At 40.7% G+C, this 20,280-nt stretch overlaps 1 protein-coding gene and 1 long non-coding RNA gene across 2 annotated transcripts in view; one reads left to right on the forward strand and one right to left on the reverse strand.

Annotated features, from left to right (window-relative positions):
• Positions 1-8,848, forward strand: part of LOC119523754 — a 28,371-nt gene extending 19,523 nt beyond the window's left edge. Inside the window, exon 3 of the long non-coding RNA XR_005214664.1 lies at positions 8,205-8,848. This is a non-coding gene — a long non-coding RNA (uncharacterized LOC119523754). The remainder of the gene's footprint in view (positions 1-8,204) is intronic.
• Positions 1-20,280, reverse strand: part of ARHGAP6 (Rho GTPase activating protein 6) — a 550,852-nt gene that overhangs the window by 495,094 nt on the left and 35,478 nt on the right. The window lies entirely within an intron of this gene.

A 20,280-nucleotide genomic window follows, 5' to 3' on the forward strand; every position in this document is an offset into this window, starting at 1 on the left:
TGTAAAAACAAAGCATCCAAGAAGTCCACGTCAAGTAGATTCTGAAAGGGCAGATTGTAAACTATGTAGACATCTGGTTCACATGTGATGGTGATGTCTGGGCCCTATAAATCTGTGAGCAAATAAAATTCATCCTCTGTGCAGCTCTGGCAAGGTGGAAAATGATTGTAACCTCTATGAGGGCAGCAAGCAATTGTAGGCCTAATGCTTAGTGCAGTTGGCAAGATGGCTGGCAGGTACCAGGTGCTCAGTAAATATTTGGTGCTTGGAATTAATGGTGAATGAGAGGAAGGAAAGAGGAGGGATGGATGGATTGATGGATGGATGGATGTAAAGGCTGATGAATGCATAGATATTGTTCTCTATTTGGACATGCAGATGAGGAGTTAGGGATACAGTATAATCCATGAGTTAAAAAAAGATTTGTAACCCATTTTAATGACACTCTTCCTTTGACTGGCAATAAGATAAAATACTCTGAGCAAAGCTTAGAAGTTACATGGATTAAGATGGGGAGCCTAGCGCTACCTTTGTTTAGCGAAGTGATGTTAGGCAAATAAAGTCACCTTCTTCCCCACTTTGGGCCTGTTTCCTCACTTCTAAAATTGAAAAATAAAATTTACTTATAGGGTTGTGGAGAAGAAGTAAAATAACAAATGGAAGGACCCACTGAACTGTCTGGCACTGTGTTTTTAAAATGCCAGAAAGAGATAAATTGAAGATAGTTGATGATGGCCTCTGCACTAAAGGATGTGTCAATCACTTGCAGGGAATAGAGATAATGCTTCAGACAATTCAGGCCTCTAAAAGCTAACTCTAGCTTCAAATGAGCATATGGTTTAGATAAAAGAACTCATGTTATGTCTGTGTGGCAGCATTGTGTCTTTAAGTAACATGCTCATCAAAATGAACTGTAATCGACTCCTCCCTAAAAAGGTAAAATAGATTTTCACAGTGTCTCCATAGAATGATTCCCCATGTCATATGTGCTCTAGTGATATTTTAAAAGTTCCAAAGTGTGGACAAGCAGAGGTCCAAAAGTCTAAAGCAGGGGTCAGCATACGGTTTCTGCCAAAGATCAAAATGGTAACTATTTTAGGTTTCGAGGGTCATATAGTCTCTGTCTAAACTGCTCAACTCTGGTGGTGGAGTGCAAAGGCAGCCAGGGCCAATCTGTAAACAAAAGGCGTGGCTGTGTTCAAATAAAACTGTATTATGGACACAAATCAAATATGAAGTTCATCTAATTTTCACGTGTCACAAAATATTCTTTTGATTTTTTTTTTTAACCACATAAAGACTCTTAGCTAAAGGCAGTACAAAAAAGGGTGGCAGGCTGGATTTGGCTGTGGGCCATAGTTTGCTGGCCCTGGTGTAGAGGAAGCAGATTTTTTTTAAGACCTGGCTGGAGTATTTTAATGTCTCAAGAGTAGCTGCATTAAAAATGACAGCGATGTTCTCCTAATGATCCCATGGCAAGGATTAAAAAATATAATATTTAATATTTGACCTAGAAATGAAGTGCTATTGTCAAGCCACTCTATTAGTGAAGTTTAGGAACACTTGAAATATGCAATTGTTTGTTGCTGGATGGGGATCAGCTAAGATAACACCTACAAATGCTAGCAAAGACATTAGGCAAAGAAAACAACAGTAAGAGAAGCCAATTTTCTTCTGGTATCAGCTTAATTGGTGAAGTGTGTCATAGGGTGATGACAATCAGAAAGGCATATTTCCCTTCCTAATATAATAAATAATACACAACAATTTGCTATCCTGCTGTTAGAAAAGTCTTTGGAATTACTATTTCCATGACTTGATTAAAACCTGCCTTTGGGGACAGAGAATTGAAACACCCCAACCATAGCATCATGATTATCATTTGCAAAGCTCCAATTTGATCTGAACATTAATTCTCTAAGTTGGAGACTTGGAATTATTTGTCCTCTTTTTTATCCACTCCTCCCCCCCCAAAAAAAACCTGCATTTTTAATTGAGCTATTTCCAACTCCCACAGATTCTGCATAAATGGTCACAGTGTAAAGAACTTCATATAATTTCTACTTCTGACTGGTACATTCACACTCAGCAGGAACTGCTGCTCATTTGTCAAATTTAAAACTGCGAGTTTTCACAAATATATGGAAACAGTATTTATGAGGATACAATTAGTTCTCTGGATATATTGCATCACTGTATGCAGCTCAAAACATGCTGTGGGGGTGGGTGGGTGGACTGCTGGTGCCCACCTTTGTCCCCAGATCCCTTTTAGCAGCTCTGTGTGCCCATTCCCTGGCTTTTCAGTGCTTTGCTTCTAAGCATCTGGCCCCTGTACCCTTGGATGCTAGAGCCAGCTCACCCAAGCAAAAAGAGCCTGTAATCCTTTGCCACCGACTATTTGTGGGAGTACAAAATCCCAGTGCCCTTACCTCACAGTGGGACAAACTCTGAGGTGTAATTTACTCTCCTGACTACCCCATGGGATCAGGCCATGTCCAGGACTTCCCCCCAAATTGCACCCTTGATTGAATTCTTCCCTACCCACCCCATTCTTGGGCTGGCTTCTCCCTGAAGCTCATCCTTAATAAATCACTAGCACCCAAACCCTTGGCTCTGAGTCTGCCTCTGGGAGATCCCAACAGAAAATATGTGCAACTATCTAATCACTGCTGGTGACAACTGTGGCTACCTAGACAAATGTGCCTGTTTCCTTTTCCTCTATAGTATTGGCAGTGTGCCAATACACATTCTCTGTCCCAATGCCATGGATGTCTTACAGAAATGATTATTAGCTTGCCTATGAGTAGGTTCCCTTTAAGTTGGCCCAACCTTCCCTGGCCCTCTGCTTGCCTCCACTTTCCCCCATCCTTTCTCCTCACCCTCTTCAGAAGGGTCAGGCCACAGGGCAGCCCTCTGGAACTGCCACAGTGGGTCATTCTTAGCATCCTCCCACTTTTCACACCACTTCCAATTCACTGACCTGCCACTACCTACCCTCAAGGAGCCTCTATTTACCAAGCACCAGCTTTGTATGCTTATTCCTCATAGGAAGCGTGGAGTTGAAGGGGGGTTGGACAGAGCAGCTTTGAGTTCTGAAGCTCAGTATTGACCATCTGTATGATCTAGAATCACTCACTAGGTACGATGCACTGGGTTTCATTTTTCTGATCTATAAGGAAGGAACGGGAAGGCCTCCTGTACAGGCTGGTGAACTGAAGCAACTTCCTGTTTGAGGTGGGGTTGGGGGTGCAATACGTCATAGCCAAGAGCAGCCTTGCCTTCATCTCCCAGCACTGTCAGATGCTAACTAGCTGTACTAATTAGATATTTTGTGGATTATTAGACACTGGTTCAGAAGTGACATTAATTCCAGGAGACCCAAAACGTCACTGGTCCACCAGTCAGACTTGGGGCTTATGGAGGTCAGGTGATCGATGGAGTCTTAGCTCAGGTCCATCTCACAGTGGGTCTAGTGGGTCCCCAGACCCATTCTGTGGTTATTTCCCCAGTGCCGGAATGTATAACTGGAATAGACGTACTCAGCAACTGGCAGAATCCTCACATTGGTTCCCTGACTCGTGGAGTGAGGGCTATTATGGTGGGAAAGGCCAAGTGGAAGCCACTAGAACTGCCCCTGCCTAGCAAAATAGTAAACCAGAAGTAATACCGGATTCCTGGAGGGATTGCAGAGATTAATGCCACTCTTAAAGGACGTAAAGGATGCAGGAGTGGTGATTCCCACATCCCCACTCAACTCTCCTATTTGGGCTGTGCAGAAAACAGATGGGTCTTGGAGGATGACAGTGGATTATCGTAAGCTTAACCAGGTGGTGACTCCAATTGCAGCTGCTTTTCCAGATGTGGTATTATTGCTTGAGCAAATCAACACATCCCCTGGTACCTGGTATGCAGCTATTGATCTGGCAAATGCTTTTTTCTCAATTGCTGTCAGTAAGGACCACCAGAAACAGTTTTCATTCAGCTGACAAGCCAGCAGTTTACATTCACTGTGCTACCTCAGGGTTATATCAACTCTCCAGCCCTATGTCATAATATTGTCCTCAGGGATCTTGATCATTTCTTCCTCCCACGAGACATCACACTGGTCCATTATATTGATGATATCATGTTGATTGGACCTAGTGAGCAAGAAGTAGCAACTACTCTAGATTTGTTGGTAAGGTATTTGCATGGCAGAGGATGGGAGATAAATCCAACAAAAATACAGGGGCCTTCCACTTCAGTAAAATTTCTAGGTGTCCAGTGGTGTGGGGCCTGCCAAGACATCCCTTCTAAGGTGAAGGATAAGCTGTTGCATCTGGCCCCTCCTATGACCAAAAAAGAGGCACAATGCTTAGTTGGCCTCTTTGGATTCTGGAGACAACATACTCTTCATTTGGGTGTGCTACTCAGGCCCATTTACCGAGTGACTAGAAAAGCTTCTAGTTTTGAATGGGGACTGGAACAAGATGAGGCTCTGCGACAGGTCCAGGCTGCCATGCAAGCTGCTCTGCTGCTTGGACCATATGATCCAGCTGACCCAATGGTGCTGGAAGTGTCAGTGGCAAATAGAGATGCTGTTTGGAGTCTTTGGCAGGCTCCTATAGGAGAATCACAATGCAGGCCCTTAGGATTTTGGAGTAAAGCTTTACCATCCTCTGCAGATAACTACTCTCCATTTGAGAAACAGCTGTTGGCCTGTTACTGGGCCTTAGTAGAGACAGAACACTTAACCATGGGCCACCAAGTTACCATGAGACCTGAGTTACCTATCATGAGCTGGATGTTGTCCGACCCACCAAGCCATAAAGTTGGGCGTGCACAGCAGCACTCCATCATAAAATGGAAATGGTATATACGAGATAGAGCTTGAGCAGGTCCTGAAGGCACAAGTAAGTTACATGAGGAAGTGGCCCAAATGCCCATGGCCCCAACTCCTTCCACCTTACCTTCTCTTTCCCAGCCCACAGCTATGGCATCTTGGGGAGTTCCTTACAGTCAGTTAGCTGAGGAAGAGAAGACTCGGGCCTGGTTTACAGATGGTTCTGCACGATATGTAGGCACCACCTGAAAGTGGACAGCTGCAGCACTGCAGCCCCTTTCTGGGATGTCCCTGAAGGACAGTGATGAGGGGAAATCCTCCCAGTGGGCAGAACTTCGAGCAGTGCACCTGGTTGTTCACTTTGCTTGGAAGGAGAACTGGCCAGAGGTGCGTCTGCATACTGATTCCTGGGCTGTTGCTAATGGTTTGGCTGGATGGTCAGGGACTTGGAAGGAACATGATTGGAAGATTGGTGACAAAGAAGTCTGGGGAAGGGGTATGTGGATAGACCTTTCTGAGTGGGGCAAAAAACATGAAGATATTTGTGTCTCATGTGAATGCTCACCAGAGGTTGACTTCAGCAGAAGAAGATTTTAATAACCAAGTGGATAAAATGACCCGTTTGGTAGATACCAATCAGCCTCTTTCCCCAGCAACTCCTGTCATTGCCCAACGGGTTCATGAACAAAATGGTCATGGTGGTAGGGATGGAGGTTATGCATGGGCTTAGCAACATGGACTTCCACTCACCAAGGCTGACCTGGCCACAGCCACGCTGAGTGCCCAATCTGCCAACAGCAGAGACCCACACTCATTCCCCGATATAGCACCATTCCCCGAGGTGATCAGTCTGCTACCTGGTGGCAGGTTGATTACATTGGACAACTTCCATCATGGAAGGGGCAGCGATTTGTTCTTACTGGAATAGACACATACTCTGGATATGGGTTTGCCTTCCTGCATGAAATGCTTCTGCCAAAACTACAATACGTGGACTTACAGAATGCCTTATCCACCATCATGGTATTCCACACAGCATTGCTTCTGACCAAAGAACTCACTTCACAGCAAATGAAGTGAGGGAATGGGCACATGCTCATGGAATTCTCTGGTCTTACCATGTTCCCCATCATCCAGAGGCAGCTGGGTTGATAGAATGGTGAAATGGCCTGTCGAAGACAATTACGGCACCAACTAGGTGGCAATACCTTGCAGGGCTGGAGCAGTGTTCTCCAGGAGGCTATGTATGCCCTGAATCAGTGTCCACTCTATGGTGCTGTTTCTCCCATAGCCAGGATTCATGGGTCCAGGAATCAAGGGGTGGAAACAGGAGTGGCACCACTCACTATCACTCCTAGTGATCCACTAGGGAAATTTTTGCTTCCTGTCCCTGCAAGCTTAAGCATTGCTGGTCTACAAGTCTTTGTTCCAAAAGGAGGAGTGCTTCCATCAGGAAACACAACAATAATCCCACTGAACTGGAAGTTAAGACTGCCACCTGGCCACTTTGGGCTTCTTATGCCTCTGAATCAACAGGCAAGGAAGGGGATTACTGTACTGGCTGAGGTGATTGATCCTGACTATCAAGGGGAAATAGCACTGCAACTATACGATGGAAGTAAAGAAGAGTTTTCCTGGAATACAGGAGATCCCCTAGGGCGTCTCTTAGTACTATCATGCCCTGTGATTAAAGTCAATGGAAAAGTGCAACAACCCAATTCAGGCAGGACTACCAATGACCAAGAAACTTCAGGAATGAAATTTTGGGTCACCCCACCAGGCAAAGAACCATGACCAGCTGAAGTGCTTGCTGAGGGTAAAGGGAACATGGAATGGGTAGTGATAAATATGAACTATGGCCACGTGACCAGTTACAGAAATGAGGACTATCATAGCATGAATATTTCCTCCCTGTTTTGTTATGATTATGTTTGTATTTGTCTGTAAAGCAAATATCTTTGCTTTCTTCTCTGTCTTATCCCCTTATCATATGGCATAAGTTGTACTGTTCATTTTGCTGTATTTAAGCTAAAGGAAATCAATTTTTAAGAGTTAATGTCACCCAAGGACTTGCATCCTATTCTGGAGAGATTTAGTGCATTTCCACAGTGGAGTATTGTTACGCGAAATGTATGTCTGTTATTGTTTTCTACTTAGAGATAAAGTATGGTTTTAGGTGATGTGTATAACTGCCAAGTTGACAAGGGGTAGACTGTGATGGTTAGGTTCATGTGTCAACTTAGCCAGGTGATGGTACCCAGCTGCCTGGTCAAGCAAGCACTGGCCTAACTGTTGCTGCGAGGATGTTTGTGGCTGGTTAATAAACCAACAGGCTGGTTTATTAAATCATAAGTCAATTGGCTGCAGCTGTGACTGATGACGTCAACGAAGGGTGTGTCTTCCACAATGAGAGAATGTAGTTGGCTGGATTTAATCCAATCAATCAGTTGAAGACTTTTAAGCGAGACAGATAGAGGACCTTCACTTCTTCTTTGGCTGACCAGCAAAGCGTTTCCTGAGGAGTTTGTCAAATTTGCCAGTTTGTTTCCTGAGGAGTTCATCGAACACATTCGTCGAAGTTGCCAGTTCGTTTCCTGAGGAGTTCATCGAGGTTGCCAGTTCGTTTCCTGAGGAGTTCATTGAACATCTTCATTGGAGTTGCCAGTTTGCTGCCTGCCCTACAGAATTTGGACCCGTGCATACCCACAGTTGCATGAGACACTTTTATAAATCTTATATTCATAGTTAACTCTCATTGATTCTGTTTCCCTAGAGAACTCTAACTAATACAGTGAGAGAAAATAAATATCCATCTGATAACAACACATAATTCTTTCCTTGAGGGGTATAAAAAAGTCCTAATTGCTGACACACTTTGTCTACTGATGCCTTAATCATTCAGATAAAAGATGGCCAAAGTACTCCCAAGATCCTTCATAGAGAAGACTTGATCTGGGTCCCCCAAAGTGGGCAGCGCTTGAATACACATGGAAGGGAGGGGAACAAGGCATTCTGGGTGAGGTCTGAGCAGTACACACCAGGATCATTCCTGTTCTGTGGTGCCATTATTAATACCATCCCATCCACATTCCAACATGGCCCAGGGTGTACAATAAATTATATGAACACCCTAAGTAGAGGGCATTCATGTTCACTAAGTTGGGTCAATCTGGTCAATAGATAATAATTCCTAACAGCATCAGCAAGAGAGCATTTGTTCATTTTGATTACTTGTTCATCTATTCATCGTGAATTCAACTTAAAGGGGGTAATTGGTTTTAACTTTTTTTTTTACTGTCAATGTAGAATAGTCAATTAGAGACATAGAATGCAAAGGAATGTATTTTTTGCTATAGTTTTTTTTCTCTTTTCTATTGCACAGCTATCAGGATACCAGAGCAGATACCACAAGAAAGCTGTCCTAAAGCTTCGTGATAACAGGCATATCTAGTCTGTGAAGTGAACAAACATCCCCAATGACTTAGAGAGAAGATTATGTAGATTTTTCTGGGATTGTCCATGACAGCAATTGAGATGGTGTTTCTTCCCCAGCTTTCTCTTAAGAATTAAGAGTATCAAGCTCACAGAATTAAATGACTTGCTTGTTTGATACCGACAGGGATTTTGGGAAAGGGGCCGCTATCTCCATGGGCATCAGATCAAACATCAGACTAGCATCCTATCCTACTTCTCAGCATAGTGAAACTGGAAGTACTAAATCCTAAGAAAATGGCTGGAACCAGAAAAAAGCCACAATCTTTCAGAATCCTTGCCACCACTAGAAAAACACAACTTGTTATAGAGTTCACTGGTAACCATGGAATATGAAATCCAAACTTTGGTCAGGCCAAATTTTACATTAACCTCAGTCAACCAAATATGCTGCAGAAAATTTTAATCCATGATCCATTTGATTAAAATATTTGCATAATTTCACTTTGTGTAAGGTGAAATGAAAAGGTCCTATAATATGAAAGTTGGACTACCTTCTAATAAAAATGTTGCTTCACGGTACTGCCTTACTTATGAACATATAAGCTATAAATATAAACAAAAAACTTGACCAAAAGGGGAAATATAATTTATTCAAAGACATATTAAAGTTTCAAGATACATTTTTTTCCTGAAGATCCATTATTTTTAAAAATCCTTGTTGTACAGCATTCATTATATAGCACATCACAGATTTTATCATAATCTGACTGTGGTTGGCAACAAACCTCAAACATAAGAGTTGAAATGGTAAAGTTATGTTTAGGGCAATTCCATTAAAATCTGTCAAAAAGTAGCAATGACAATATTTGACACAAAATCCTGCCATTCTCCAAGAATCTTCTAAGACTGCATCAATTAATTTTAACAATTTGTACACTTTTACAAAAATTTTATTATAAATTTTGTTTTCACTTCCATTCTATTTTGATTATTCTGGAGGCAAAAAAAAAAAAAAACATTCGCCTTACTATTTTTTGAGGTTCTATTCAAGAAAAAAAGCCTAATACACTAATAGAAAACAGATAAAGCTAACTTTTAATAACAGAGTTTGAACACAAGTGTCTCTGTGGAAAGCACAAAAGTCACTTCACTGAGTTTGAATAGTTCTCCAGAATTACCAACTTCTTTCCAAACTTAACTAAATTTTTCAGTGATTGTTTTTACCCTTGTCTGTGAAGTGTTTGATGTAATAAGTACTAAATCTTGATACTGTCTTTTGTTGGCATCTTAAAATCTTCCATATTACCTGGCTGACTAGCTGAAATAAAATGATTTGCTGGGGACATTTTGAAATTAGAGTTTGAGTAATCTCATCAATGTTCGGGTAATAAATTGTGATGAATTTCTCCTTACAGAGAAAAACAGAGAAAGGATGTTCAATAATACAAATAGATTGCATTTCTGTCAAAACAATATGGTCAGAGATAAAAGAACGACAATTTTTCAATGTAATGAGGAGAAATTTTAGTTTTTCTTCCCAGAAGGAAGCAAAACAGAGGCCGATGGAGACAGCTAATAGCCCAAGTTAGACATACAATGGCCAGATGCCTTGAATGCAAAATACAAACAAACATACCAGAAGAAATAGCAAGTGGGTAGAAGAGCCTGTACTTGGGGATTTGGTACCTGGGAATATCCAATCAAATGTAAAATAAATTCTGATCACAGGACACACAGAATAGCATTTATAGTCAGACTGAAGCAAATGGTAAAGCCAAGAAAGAGCAAGGATAATACTGAAAAATGTAGATGGAGGCAATGAAAACTCAGTGAGCTGAGATAAATCTGCCAGCCCTAAATCTCTGAAATTTGTTTGTAAGTCAGCACACACTAAAAATGAAGCTTAAAATAATGTTTAGGCTCTGTGTGCAAATAACCAAATGTGGGGCATTTACATGAGTTGTCTACGTAACACATATCCAGTATGGCTGAACTGTTTAGACATTTTTAGCATTTATTGCGATCTAAAATTCCTTCTACACCCTCCATTAAAACCATTTGTTTTCAGTTGCAACAGTTATTATTCCTGGTGTCCGGCCTGAGAACAAGAAATGTGCTGGCATGCAAAGAAAACAGGGCCAAATTACTTCCCTCTATACAAAACCCAACTTGGATACCAAACCCCAAAGAAGGACATATTATTTCCTACCAGATAAAAAGAAAAATCATATGTAGCTTCAGTATAACTATTATAATACAAAGTTTAAATTTAAAAACTTAAAAGCTTATTAGCTAGTAAGAAAGGTGGAAAATACTAATTTTGTATGTTAATATGAATAAGACCTAATAAAGGATAATGAACACCGCTTTTAGAGAAATGTTAGGCTGTAAAGGAATGCTGTATTTGTAAATGGGAAGGTTTATAATTTAGCTAATCTGGAAATTAGAGGTTTCAATAAGCATGAATTGACAGTCTCATCTGGAGGAGTTTCTGACTGCCAAAAAAATCATGAATGGAAACAGAGTCTAAGGAATGTGAAAGGATAAGAGAATGACAAGGTAACAGGAGTGGAAGGAAGCAGAAATACATGTCTGAAGCAAAAAAAAAAAAAAAGAGAGAGAAAAAAGAAAAAGAGACATTGGGGCAGATTATTAAGAGTACAAATTATTTTTAAAATGTTCCTTTTAGACAACTTCACTGTGGTTTGGTAATAAAGGTTCATAGAATTTTATTTTTCTTATATAAATTGAGAGAGAGAGAGAGAATGAATCACCAATCCGCTCCCAAACCCACCACCACCACCTAACTCCCATGCCCCGGTCTTAACCATTGCATTTTAAAAAGCAGATGAGCACCATATCTAACATTTTTAAAGCCTCCTTTTAAGTTTAAGCCAATTTTCATTAAAATTTTAAGTGATTTCAGTAAGCAAGACTGTCATCCTACGGCTATGATTTTTGTGCCAGAGGAAAGTACACCTTTGGATGACTGCTGATGTTAGCAGCAGCAGGGCTCCTCTCTCTGCTATCGTATTCAACATGTTCCCTCACAGCAATATTTTTGATAAGCTTCTGCTTCCGTTTTAAAATCCAATAAAATGGAAAAGGGACACACGAGCAATGCCCTGGGGAAACCAACCTCTCCCTAACTCACCCTCACGGCTCTCTCATCAGGCTAAATCTGTTGATTCTACATCCATTCTCAAGTAAACACAAACATGGTGCCTGCATTAATTTCTAGGTTTATGTCTGTGCTTGACTTCCCATCTGAACATAACAAAAAACCCCAAATACTAATTGTTTCACTTCATCAAAGAAGAAGGCTCTCTGCACTGGTTTTCTTCCAAAATCATGGTGTTTTAAAAAGTGAAGACATCAAGCGAAGAACAGCACTGTCCTCACCTTAAAGGACCTCGTACCTTAAAGTAAGTGACAGGACAAATGAGAAAACATTAAGAAAATAAGAGGTTTGTGAGGATGCTTAAAAACATGCCCTGCAGTTGTGTGGCTTTATCCTATAACTGGGATGCTGTCACAATTTCCCCTACACAGTGATGGCTTCTTCCCTAGAGCTGTTGTTTAGGTTGCTTCTCTCTCCAAGTTATTGCTCATGTTTCTTCCCTAACCTCAAACACCCGGAGAGTACCTACACATCTATATATTGAAATTCTATCCACTTCCAGAGCCAGGTGAAGCCTCCTCCCCACCTTTTCTACAAGACCTTTTTGATTACTCCCAAACACCCCAAATCCTTCCTTCTCTAAATTTGGATGAGCTTGTTAAGCATCTCTATACAGTTTTACCCCAATTTGATACTGGTATGTTTTCCCTGCGTACTACCAAACTAAAATTGTCAGCTGTCTAAAGGCTAAGGGAGTCTACATCACAAGGCTTTGGACAGTGGCAGGTCATGCATATTTAAGGAATACTTGCTGGCATTAAGGGATTGATTCATCATGTTTTTTCCTGGCTGGTAAGTTGGAGAAAGTATAGGGAGAAGACAAAGATTTCTTGGGACAGACAAGTGGGCCCCTAATTATCTGATTTCACAAAGGATCACAGTATAAGCAACATATTCCACTTCAGGGAAAACAAGCCAAATTTGGCCTCTTGCTTTGGCATTCACCATATCCTTCAAATCTGCAGTCCTGCTGAATTAACAGGGACAGCAAAGACTTGCCAAAACTATACTTGCAGGGAGTACAGAAAGCAAAATCTATTTCCTCCTGTAGAAGAAGGGGACATCTGTGGTTCCCAAAATATTGCCCAGAGGGGAGAAAATGTCTTCCAAAAGCATTTCTCTTGTCCTTCAGCAATAACAGCAAGTAGCCTGGGACCTACCTACAATCATAGGGCAAGTAACTCAAAGCTTCATCATTTAAGAGGGAGGAGAACCTTTTAGTTGTGATAGGCTGAACTGCCGCTTTCAGCCAGAAGTGCACACCACACATGCCATCTTGGTAAAGTAACAAGTGATGTAATAAATTTGCTCATATGGGCATGGCAAGACTTTGGAGAAAAATAAAAACAAATTACATCATGCATTTAAATTAGGAGAATAAGCTGATACACACATTATAAATATTTCCACAACCTACCATTGGAACGTTTCAACAAGACATACATTCTGCATGCTTGAATAGTGTCAGTGAGGGAAAAAGGCAATGTTCTCCTTGTTAAAATACCATTAGGCTGAAGAATTTTAACAGCCCACAGGGAGGAAAGCATAAAAACCACTTCAGCAAATTCTAAGCATGCCCACATTGTTTCTACTCAGCTGCATGTAATTATCAATCATATCATTCTGGCAAAAGGTTGACAACATTGCTTGCTTTCCCATCTTTTTTATTTTCTCATCATGTTCTTTCTCCCTATGGAAAAGTATCATTTCAAAAAAAATTAAGTAATAAACATTGTTTGACAGGCCAGACTTGTTCTACATTGCTTGACAGGCCAATAAATAGTTAACGACTTTACCCCTTCTTTGACTTATTTCCAGTCCATGGGCAAAGACCCACTTAATCTTTTCCCATTCACTTGTGTATGCATGTTAATATCAACTAGGTGCAATAAACCATATATTTAATATGAAATATAACATTTAATTCTTATATATGCAGTACATCTTAGAAATAAGCAGCAGAATTTACACAACCACTTGAGAAATAGTCACCTTAAGTTGCTGGGCACTTATTCGCTTTGATGCCAAATCTGTAGAGCTCTTTGGTGGGAACTCTCCTCAGATGTTTACTCATATCACACCTTATGGTCACACCTTGGTTAGGCCAAAATATTATAGTCCCCAGCAAAATCAACTATTGTATTTGCCAAACCAACAGTTTGTTTAAACCTTGGTGTATCCAGAAACTCCACTCCTAGTATATACCCAAGAGAACTGAAAAACCTATGTCCACACAAAGACTTGACACAAATATTCACTGCAGCATTATTCTCAATAGCCAAACAGCAGACAAAACCCAAAAGTACATCACTGAAGAATGGATAAACAAAGTGTTTTCTATCCTTCCAAGGGAATACTATTCAGCAACACAATTGGAAAAAGTACTGATACATGCCACAAAATGGATGAACCTTGAAAACACTATGCTCTGTGAAAGAAGCCAGTCATAAAGGGCCACATATTACATGATTCCATTTATATGAAAAGTCCAGAATAGGTAAATCATTCATAGAGAAAGAAAATAGATTAGGGTTAGGGTTAGGGTTCTGGGGTGGGGGGAAGATGGAAAGTCACTGCTAATGGATACTGGTTTCTTTGGTGGAGAGGTGGGGAGGCAAAAATGTTCTAAAACTAGATTGTGGTGATGGTTTCACAACCCTGTGAATATACTGAAAAACACTGAATCATACACTTTGAATCAGTGAATTGTATGACATGTAAATCAAATCTCAATAAAGCAGATTTCTGTAGTCATTGCCCCAGCCATGATTCCCCAGGCCAGCCAACAACAAACCAACATAAAAGGCCACAGTGCAGCATTCCCTCCCCAAATTTAAGAGGCTAACACTAGAATTTTTCTTCTTCTACATTCTTTCTTCTTGATAGATAACTATTTTAGACTATAAAAACTCTGAAGGTTTGGTAAAAATCAGAGGTTTCCATCCAAAAATACAGTATTTAACATTTTATACACAAAAAATTCTGGGCAAGTTTACCCCCTACTGGGCTGCTATTTATAGTTCTTGCTTTTGGGGGGAAATGTTAGCCCCTCCCTCAAAGAGAGGAAAAATCACTTCCCCTTCTATATCCCCAATACATTTTGTTAATTTTTTACAATTATTGTTTAATTTACACAAATAATACTTGTTTACTATAGAAAAATTGAAAATACAAAAATACAAAAGGAAAATTTTAATTCACTGAGAGATACTACAATTTAATATTTTGATGTATTTCCATCTGGACTCTGTTTTTATACGCACATTTCAAAATTCCAAGCCACTTATATATGGAGTAGAATGATTGCAGGACTGGCCCCATTTCTCTCCCTCACCCTATTTCCCAAGCTCTTTGCCAAACGGCAGCAGCTTCCATCAATAGGCAGAGTCTATGTCCCCAGCCCTTGAATGTGGGCTGGCCTTGTGACTTGACCAATAATAGGCAGCAGAAGTGATGTGTGCCATCTGCTAGGATATGCCCCAAGTAGCCTGGTAGCTTCTTTTTCATCTCTTACAACACTGCATCCACCATGAATACAAGTCCAGGCTAGTCTGCTGGAGGATGAGACACCACATGGAAAAGAGATGACTTATCCCCTGCTAACACATCAGCTGGCTGCATATGCATGAGCAAGCCCAGCCTAGTCAAGTCAAGTTCCACCAAGGTCAACAGAACCATGGTGCTGAACTACAGACCCATGAGCAAAAATAAGCATTTATTGTTGCATGCCACCAGTGCTTATGGTTCCTTGTTACACAGCTTTACTGTGGCCACAGATAACTGATACAGTATATAATTCATTGTTGTAGTCTAGTTTCTAGATGCTAACTCCAGCTAACCAGAAAAGGGGTTAAGACAATATCGGGCAGAGGAGCTAAGATGGCGGCATATAGAGGCGTGGAAGACTGTTAGTCCCCCACTGGAACAATTCATAAATGACCAAAAAACTAGTAAATAACCTGGAATAACTGCGGGGAGACAAACATGACTGTCCACTCATCATCCACCAACCTGAATTGGGAGGAATGCCCAAGATCTCAGCATTAAATCTGTAAGTAAAACTGTGGACCTGCGCTGAGAGCCAAGAGCCGAGAGCCCCTCCCTCATGGAAGCCTCATGGTGCTAGAGAGCTGCACTCTCTCAGCCCAGCTCCAACTGGGGTTTTAATGTTAACTGCTCAATACAGACAGCGAATCCTCAAGAAGCAGACAGAGGCTTTTGGTGACAACTGACCTTGGGAGAGTCGGGGGACATATCTGTCTCAGGACGGGGAGCCCAGAGGATCGGGTGCTATCTCTGGCTGACGGGTGAAGCTGGAAGCTTTTCTGTCCCTTTCTCTCTCTGTGGAGAAAACCTTAGCCGTTTTCAGCCCTCAGTGCTTTGCAGTAAAGACAGCCTCAGCCATTTTAAAATCAAAACACTTTGATCAGCAGAGTCAGAGAAACAAAGAACTTATTAATATGCAGTTGGCCTCTCTTGAGGGGGCATAGCTTCCCAAGAGGAAAGGGAGGAGCCCAGCTCTACTGCCTGCCTTTCCGGAACCAGACCCCAAAGCCTGGGGGAGGAGAGCCACAGGCCACACCCTCTTACACCAGCCGGTGACAGGCTGACAGGTGCACCTGCTGGGCAGAAAAGCACAGGTGTATCAATCATCTAAGAAAAACCATCAGGGAAACCAGATACTGAATATTTCCTCCTTCTGTGACCTGAGCCTGTTCTCCTCTGGGAAAACCTGATTGGGGTGGCCTAGGAGGTCAGATGCCTAGACAACAGAAAACTACAACCTACACTAAGAAAAACAAAGCTATGGCCCAGTCAAAGGAACAAATGTACACTTCAACTGAGATACAGGAATTTAAACAACTAATGCTAAATCAATTCAAAAAGTTTAGAGAAAATTTCGCAAAAGAGATAGAGGCTGTAAAGAAAACACTGGGCATACATAAGGCAGAAATCGAAAGTTCAAAAAAACAACTAGTAGAATCTATGGAAATGAAAGGCACAACACAAGAGACAAAAGACACAATGGAAACATACAACAGCAGATCTCAAGAGGCAGAAGAAAACACCCAGGAACTGGAGAAAAAAACACCCGAAAGCCTACACGCAAAGGAGCAGATGGAGAAAAGAATGAAAAAATATGAGCAACGTCTCTGGAAACTTAAGGATGAAACAAAGTACAAGAATGTATGTATCATTGGTGTCCCAGAAGGAGAAGAGAAGGGAAAAGGGGCAGGGGCAATAATAGAGGAAATAATCAATGAAAATTTCCCATCTCTTATGAAAGACATAAAATTACAGATCCAAGAAGCGCAGCATACTCCAAACAGAAGAGATATGAATAGGCCTATGCCAAGACACTTAATAATCAGATTATCAAATGTCAAAGACAAAGAGAGAATCCTGAAAGCAGCAAGAGAAAAGCAATCCATCACATACAAAGGAAGCTTAATAAGACTATGTGCGGATCTCTCAGCAGAAACCATGGAGGCAAGAAGGAAGTGGTGTGATATATTTAAGATACTGAAAGAGAAAAACCACCAACCAAGAATCCTATATCCAGCAAAGCAGTCCTTCAAATATGAGGGAGAGCTCAAAATATTTTCTGACAGACAATGAGACACTTTGTGAACAAGATACCCGCCCTACAGGAAATACTAAAGGGAGCACTACAGAGTGATAGGAGAAGACAGGAGTGCGTGGTTTGGAACACAATTCTGGGAGATGGTAGCACAGCAATGCAAGTACACTGAACAAAGATAACTATGAATATGGTTGAGAGAGGAAGGTTGGGAGCATGTGAGACACCAGAAGAAAGGAGGAAAGATAAAGGCTGGGACTGTGTAACTTGGTGAAATCTAGTGTGTTCAACAATTGTGATAAAATGTACAAATATGTTCTCTTACGAGGGAGAACAAGCAAATGTCAACCTTGCAAGGTGTTAAAAATGGGGAGGCATTGGGGGAGGGATGCAATCAACGTAAACTAGAGACTGTAACTAACAGAATCATTGTATTATGCTTCCTTTAATGTAACAAAGGTGATATACCAAGGTAAATGCAGATAAGAGGGGGGGATGGGGAGGCATGTTAGACACTTGACATTGGTGGTGTTGTCTGACCCTTTACTTTGATTTAAGGTTACTTTTCCTTTTGCTACTTCCTAGCTGTCATTTTTTTCTTCTTTTGCCTCTCTACCTTCTTTGACTCTCCCTCCTGCCTTGTGGAAGAAATGTAGATGCCCTTATATAGACAGTGGTGAAGGTGGTGAACACATAAATATGTGACCATACAGAGAACCATCAATTGTTTACTTAGGATGGAATGTATGGTGTGTGAACAAAACCATCTTAAAAAAAAAAATGGGTTGATGACAAAACCTCAAGGGCAATATACTGAATGAAATAAGCCAGACACATAAGGACAAATATTGCAGGGTCTCACTGATAAGAACTAATTATAATATGTAAACTCATAGGCATGAAACATAAGGTACCAAACTATAGGACGGGGCTTAAGAATGGGGAGTGGTTGCTTAGTATGAGCAGAATGTTCAACTAGGATGAACTTAAATGTTTGGAAATGAACAGAGGTGTCGGTAGCAAGATGTGAGAATAACTAACAGTGCTGAATGGTGCGTGAATGAGGTGGAAACGGGAAGCTCAGAGTCATATATGTCACCAGAAGGAAAGTTGGAGGTCAAAAGATGGGAATGTATAAAACTGAATCCTGTGGTGGGCAATGTCCATGATTAACTGTACAAATATTAGAAAACTCTTCCATGAACCAGAACAAATGTATGACAATACAACTAGAAGTTAATAATAGAGGGGCATATAGGGAAGAAATATATACCTATTGCAAACTATATACTACAGTTAGTAGTATTTCAACATTTTTTCATAAACAGTAACAAATGTACTATACCAACACTACGAGTCAACAATTGAGGGGGGTTGGTTAGGGATATGGGAGGATTCGAGTTTCCTTTTCTTTTTTTTTTTTTTTTTCTTTTTCTTTTTTCATCTCTCACTTTATTTCTTGTCTGGAGTACTGAAAAGTTTCTAAAAATTAAGTGCGGTGATGGATGCACAGCTGTATGAGGGTACCAGGGGCAACTGATTGTACACTTTGGATCTTTGGATAATTGTATGGTATCTGAACAATCCCAATAAAAATTAAAAAGAAAAAAAAAAAGACAATATCAGGCAGCTAACAGAATCAAGGAGTGGCTCGAAACCAAGCTTCGGGGAGCAATTCCGAAAATGAAATCATGAAACTGAACTGGTAAGTAAACTTCAGCTGGCCCTTCTCAAGCTTCTAATACTACAGTTTATGCTGCCTCCAAAACCTCAACTTTTCTGCAACCACATTGTCACCAGAGATGTGCTACTCTCTTCAGGAATTGAACCTTGTTGCCACTGCTAACTCCAAGACTAACTGAACACCTCCACCCTTGCTAGGAAATAAATGCCTCCCTTATGCTCTTACCTGGAGAAACCTAGGAAGAATATTCTCTTATAAATATTAATGTTCAGCATCATTAGCCATTAGGGAAATGCAAATCAAAACCACTATGAGAGCCCACTACACATCAATTAGAATAGCTAAAACAGAAACGACTGACAATACTAAGTGCTGAAAAGGATACAGAGCGACCGGAACTCGCATATATTGGTGGTGGGAATGCAAAATAGTACAGCCACTCTGGAAAGTGGTATGGCAGTTTCTCATAAAGTTAAACATACACTTAACATATGACCCAACAATCCTACTCCTGGGAATTTACTCTAGCAAAATGAAAACTCACGTTCATACAAAAACCTGTGTACAAATGTTTATAGCAGCTCTATTCACAATTGTCCTAAACTGGAAACAAAACAGATGTTCTTTAATGGGTGAAATGGATAAATGAACTGTGGTAATCCATACCATGGAATACCATTCAGTAATAAAAAGAAACAAACTACTGATACATGCAACAACTTGGATGAATTTCAATTGCATTATGTTGAGTGAAGGAAGTCAGTCTCAAATGATTACATAGTGTATGATTCCATTTATATGTCTTGAAAAGACAAAACTATAGTGATAGGGAACAGATCAGTGGTTGCCAGTGGGGGCAGAGTGGGGCTATAAATGGATAATCTGAAGGAGTTTTTGGGGGTGGTGGACTTGTTCTGTCTACCGATTGTAGTGGTGGTTACACAATCTATACATGTGTTAAAGTTCATAGAACTGTATTCCCAAAGAAAAAATTCTATTCTATAAATTTTCTGTCTCTGATATTAATATAAGCTACTCAATACTCTAACCATCTCATCCACAGCAGTTTTGGGGGGTGGGGTGAGAAATTACGTCCGTTTTAAAGAAGAAAAACTTTAATCTGCTCATTTTAAGTGGCTACCAGGGTCCTCATCCCAATTGTCCAACTCCATAGGTCCTGTGAGAACTTAGCTGGAAAAAGATGTCATTTTATGTCATTCTCTCAAGAATTAAGCAAACCATATTTATTTCATTTTACTTTTTTTCTGAATTTCTTCTCAAACAAATTACTTGAGTGTTTTCTGTTGTTTGGTTTTTAGAGCTTGGAGGATGACTGTGGGACTTGAACTCAATCTTTGAAGTGTTCTGGATTTCGATAAAGCCGAGAGAAGGTGGCAATCCGGGTGAGGGGAAGGGCAAAGAAGGTGAAATGAGGACAATGAAGAGTGAGAACAAAGGAGACCTGCCAGGGAATGATGGGTACTAGGATTATGACTATATGTAGGGTTTGCATGAAGGCCGAGATTGTCTTGATGCTAACAGGGACTTCATAACAGGAAGTCACATGATGGCATTAG

The sequence above is a fragment of the Choloepus didactylus genome, chromosome X (genome assembly GCF_015220235.1).
Source record: "Choloepus didactylus isolate mChoDid1 chromosome X, mChoDid1.pri, whole genome shotgun sequence".
In the NCBI taxonomy this organism is placed as follows: domain Eukaryota; kingdom Metazoa; phylum Chordata; class Mammalia; order Pilosa; family Megalonychidae; genus Choloepus; species Choloepus didactylus.